Source organism: Mizuhopecten yessoensis, unplaced genomic scaffold (assembly GCF_002113885.1).
Source record: "Mizuhopecten yessoensis strain PY_sf001 unplaced genomic scaffold, ASM211388v2 scaffold3771, whole genome shotgun sequence".
Classification (NCBI taxonomy): Eukaryota; Metazoa; Mollusca; class Bivalvia; order Pectinida; family Pectinidae; genus Mizuhopecten; species Mizuhopecten yessoensis.
In genome coordinates, this window is record NW_018405211.1 from 96,700 (window position 1) to 102,525 (window position 5,826).

Below are 5,826 nucleotides of genomic sequence, written 5' to 3' on the forward strand. Positions count from 1 at the left end.
GTCAGTATCGGGTACAACCAGCATAAGAATATTAAAACTATTTTCTGCCATGAAAGGGATCTCAACCTTACACTCTATATAGCCTAAGTAATTCAAAGTAGAACCATTAGCTACTGTTATCTCTAATCCTAGAGTGTTCAATTCTTGAAGTTGGGGTGTATCTAGAAGATTTTCATAGCATGTTTTCGATATGGTTGAAACCATAGATCCACTGTCTATCAGTGCTTTGACCTTTTGACCTTCAACAAAAATCTTACTTTCATTAGATACCCCTAACAGTCTATCTAAAATTCCATGACCTTGGCCTTTTGACATAAGTTCAGTCTCTGATTGGCCGCTAGCAGAGACTGCTACTCGTTTGGGGAGTTCCTCACATCCTTGGCCTTATCCTTATTGTTGTGTCAATTTCCCCGGGACCTATTATATCCACCTCGGCCCCGACCTTTGTTGTTTTGACCTGACCTCTGACTATCTTGACCCGACCTCTGACTGTTACCCAAGGATCGATTACCAAGTTTGTCCAAGATTTTATCAAACTTACCCTCTATCTGAGAACTAAGTTTTTCCTCTAGGCTTTTTAACTTCTGGTCAATTTTTTTTTCTATGTCTCCGCCGTGTAGCATTGTAGTTGACTGTACTAATAAGCCGGACTTTAAATTCGCTGACTTGGAAACTAGCTGTAGGTCTTACTACACCTGTCATAACGGATACTTCCATGGCCATAACTTCTGTTCCCCGGGTAAGTTTTATAATTCATACGCATTATACAACCGGTCTTTGTATTAAAAAGTATTTTATCTCGATTTCTGTTTATCTCGACATTGAGTTTTAGGACCATGGCAGTTCATTAATGTTGTTTTGTTATCGGATATAAAGAATGACCCTCACATCTATAAGTTTCAGTACTGCCAGAACGCCCTCGCAAAAAAAAAGGTTCGAATGCGAAATGATAAAAGAGAAGATAGATAAACGCACACAATTCAAAATCAATATGCAAATGAACACGGTAAACAAAAACTCGAATAAGTTGAGTATATGTACCCCTCCTTATTAATATAACTTGAACGGATGTGTCGATATTGCTCTTCATGGCTTTAATGATACATTACAAAACTGTAATGCATTTAAAACTGAAACAGCTTTGTAGCACTAAGCGGTTAAGTTTTTGTTGGGTTTGTTGTCGTTCTTTACTGATCAGAGTTGTCTCTGGAAATCAAGTACCCTTCCACCTCCAGGTCTGTGAATTTGATATAACGGATTTTTTTTTACATTTAAATAGTGATCTTCCATAAAAGAAAGAATTTGTCGTAGACAAAAGTAATATTCTTTAGTCTTAATAAAGTTTTAACATATATACACTCGTGGAAGCCTATATTGTATGTTGACCCAAATCATGCTTATACTTTTTTCGCAAATAACTCCTGAATTACACCAGTGACTGGCATAAATGATATTCTTTTGTTTTCCGTGGCGACTAAAAACACACAACATGCCTTGGATGGCACAAAGTCCGAGGGAAAGGGTGGTTGACATGTTCCATGCGGAAATTTCGTAACATCAAAATGCACAATTGACAATTTCTTCGCAGTCACGTCAGCAGAACAATCGTTCAGAAGTTTCGTTGGCAATATAAATTAGCCAACATGTCATCCATATAGTGAATTCTGGATAGTTTTGAGCACAGCGTTAGGAAACGTCAAAATTAGCTGTATAACTTTTAGGAGTTGCCAAAACATTGACTGACGAATGCAACAGCATCCTTGTTCAGCATATCAGTCGGTTTACAAGTTCAATACGACGACGCTTCGGCGCTGCTTTCGGCACAAACGATGGATACACGTGGTCCTGAACATGTGACTTTCGAAACTCATCTTACCATGCTTTAACGTCTAATAAATCGATTCAGAGCAGATTTTTTTTTCTTTCCGATGAATTAATAAAGTCATGAAAAACATGATGCCAACATTCAAAATTTTATTTTAAAATCATATCCTAGATTTATTCTTTTTACTTATTCATTATCTTATTTCCGTCAGGGTACGTTTTCTATTATCCAATGTTATATTTAAATGTCAGATTTGCCAATAAGGATATTATATTAGATAGGCTCTGAAACATGGTTCAATGATTACAGGAGGTCTTATTTTTGAAAACGTGTTTTGCTCGTAATTGTAAACATTCTGCATGAATTTTAAAGACGCTTAACCGATGGAGGCAGGTGTTGTTAGTTACTCGTTGCATATAGTTTAGTCAGATAAAATCATATGTTGTCATGTGATATTATTAATAAAAAAAAAAACAAATTAATAATATAGTATAAACTCACACTTTTAGCAAAGAAAGATTTTTAGCATTAGAGGTAAATTATTTTAAAAACGCCAAATATGTCAATTTGCAAATGAATAGATTCACAAGAGATCAAACATATTTATTTGATAAAATATATGATTTTTTTAATATAATTTTCTTTCGATTAATATACGGTAGGAAAGTACTTATAAAACACATACATACACACACCTACACACCCTCACACATACACACACACTTTGGTGGCGATAATGTCAATGGTTTCAGGTTGGTACATTGTACATGTATATGACAAGGACATAATTGAAATGTTTCATGTTTCAAGTTTAATATTTTGAGAAGAACAGAATTTGATGTGTACTGTTTGGAATTGATATATGTCGGAGCAGATCTAGAACTATACTTGTTTTATAATTAACATTTGGTAGTTGACAGATAATGATAAACAGTTCTCGTGTTTCAGGTCTGGTATTTGACGAGAGCATGCAGATCTGTAACTGGCCTTTCAATGTGGTAACACCCTGTGGAACGATTGATAACAACTATCTCGTCGGTTGATCGGATGAAAATTGTTTATGAGAAGACTTAATATACAGTCCAGTCTGGTCATTTGTCAGTGTTATTTTTTAAACATCAACTTTATAAACATTTTCATGCACTGTATTGAAAATACATGAAAACGATACAAGTGATAATATAAGGTTCTTTTTTTTCTACATTGAACACAATTTTCTATTTACTGCACTAAAATCTATATATTTTCTGTTCAGTTGCAAGCGACACAATGATGGAATAAGTGGTTGTTTTGTTCATTGTTGGTACTCTAAGTCGCGAACAAAACTAGATAATTGTTTATCATGCATTTTTGTAAGCAGAATTGAACCATATAATAGCATGGAATCGGTAGCATTGCGTTGACTAACCAATTCAAAATAGAGTACAATCTTGTTATCAAGCGTGACGTCATCAGCCAAACTCAGGTATTCAACATGATACTACTAAATATCGACCATATACAGAACATTTTTAAGAGCAAATGGAAGTGGAGCCATTTGAGGTTTTGAGCACACGATACTTCATCCTCACATGTAGTTTTCCCCGCTTCCAACATAAAGTATATCAATCAATAATACAGAGGGTTGTGAGCCTAATACCAAAAACATAACCATTTACTCGCATTCTGGCAAACTTATAGTCTTCAAATACTTATTAGGATTGTAGAAAAATCGATAAACGTGTCTTAGTGTTTTTATGAATAAATACCTGCAATCATGCTCAGAAGAATTATAGGACTATTACCAGGAAGAGATTACATCTGTTACGAACATCTTTGAGAGTATGGTTAACAATATTCCATCATTCCTGAATACAGAGTATATATAGAGTATACATGAGAATATAATCCATTCTGTAAGTACAATAGCTCAATCTACTAGTCTAAGAGTACGTATATGAATAGTCTATTCTTAGAGTACTAAAAACGATTATAAACAACCAATTCAACCGGTATTATATTTTGTCTGTTACAAGTCTTTCAACAAGCCTGTGAAGAGTTGTTTGCACCAGTAGTAGAATATCAACACGTTGAAAAGAGGCCTATCTACCGGTACTAAAGTTTATGACCTTTAGCAATATTCTCGACGGAACTGCTTAAAATGTAGGGGAATTCCTGAATCACAGGGCGACGACACCGATCAACTTATTATCAATGCGTGCAATAAGTACCTGGGGGTATTATGATAACACAGGACGACATCAGCCGTACCCATCGTGTTGGGCCTCAAATCAAACACTTTCCAAGAGATATTATCGTCAGATTCATCTCGTATAGAACTAGAGCGGCAGTGTGATATGCCAGATGTATCCTCTTCAGCAATAAAGTCGAGCCTGCAACCAACTCGGAACATTCCGAAAATGCACCCTCCAGGCCAAAACAAACCACCACGACTTCGCCTAAACTTTAAATTAACGAGGCACTGACTAAAGCTAGAAGCCAAGTATATTCCATTGCTAGATATCTAAAGTCTCAAATCTTACATCTGGGACCTGGACCAAAAACGGACGCATCGTAATACGTAGTTCTAGCGGCGAAAAGACATAAATCACACGTCGATGAATAATCTGGATAACCCGACCCACCTCCTAAAAGATCTGGAATACGAACAGCTACTGACTGGATCCCTGGTGCACAATCCACAGGTAATCGTGCAAGAGTGGGAAATTCTACCAACATACAGATCCCCGCAGGTCAGAGACCGCGATATCATACCTGTTCCATGCATTCTGGCCCACTCCAGTACTGTTTTTTGTGTTGTGTGTGCATGTACATGTGCATTTCATAAGTTGATTATTGCTACTAGTCACTGTAGTACTGTACCCGTCATGTATACCTTGTACCACATTTGTAATTTGTAACTTGTATTACTTGTAATTAAATTGAACTGATATAATGTAATTAAATTGAACTAATATATATACCTACTAAATGCATACTACTTTTATTATCATCATAGGTTGACCTGAATATACATGCATACTGTTTCATATCTTTATACATGTAAGCCCAAATCAAACATATACAATGCATGTATATGTGTGACAACTCATACTTGATTTGCAACCAAACCAAATTCTCAAGAATATTGAACATGTCTGTTTACATCAAGGAGTTACTTCCCCTTATCCCAATCATCACAACAATGTATAAATATATGTCTGTGTTTCTTACCACCTGTTGTCACCTTTAGAAGAGGAATTAGATAGGCTATGCCTGATGTCTGATCCCATTGACTATTGCTAATATTGTCAATAAAATTTGTTAAAAAATTGATGTGAAATTGAAAAACCACTACACGAGTGTGTGTAGATTTGTACAACTGATTTAGTCTCAAAACAAACAAGTGTTTATTTTTCAAGCCCTATTAATTTAAGAAAAACAATCAAATTATTTCTCCCTGTGCACCATTCTGTGTATTTGAATGTCTTATTGTTTTACTTGTTGATACTTTGTTTCTCTTTCCTTTATTAAAAAAAATATATATAAACTTTATTTATTTTACAACAATTATGAAACAAATTATTTCAACTTATATTAATCACTCTTGTTGGCCCGGATGTTAGCGCGTCGGGGGGTCTTAGTGTGGGAGGAAACCGGAGTACCCGGGGAAAACCCATGTGATCGGGCAAGTGACCCCAACCTTTTCACGTCCGATCGGGGGATCCAACCCGGACCGCCTTGGTGAAAGGCAAGTGCGCTATCCACTGCACCACACGACCACCTTTTATTAGATTGTTGTAACCAATAATTAAGATAATATTGTTCGTTTTACATTAATTGTTTTAAATGTTTGACGTTTCATCAGCATGAAGGCGCTCCCGCAATACTCTCGTCGACATAAATAGGTTCGTATTTGCCAACTGCCAACAATACTCCAGCCTTTATCAAACTCTGTCGGTGTCAATAGTTATTTCCTGAACCTGAAATGCCTGACAGGTGCTGAGTTATATCAGAGAAGA

General features: G+C 36.0%; 1 long non-coding RNA gene across 1 annotated transcript; it reads left to right on the forward strand.

Moving 5' to 3' along the window:
- Positions 1 to 615: 615 nt before the first annotated feature.
- LOC110448006 lies at positions 616 to 2,915 on the forward strand. Its single transcript, XR_002462673.1, has 2 exons — positions 616 to 739; positions 2,774 to 2,915. It is a non-coding gene; the product is annotated as an uncharacterized LOC110448006 (long non-coding RNA).
- Positions 2,916 to 5,826: the final 2,911 nt, after the last annotated feature.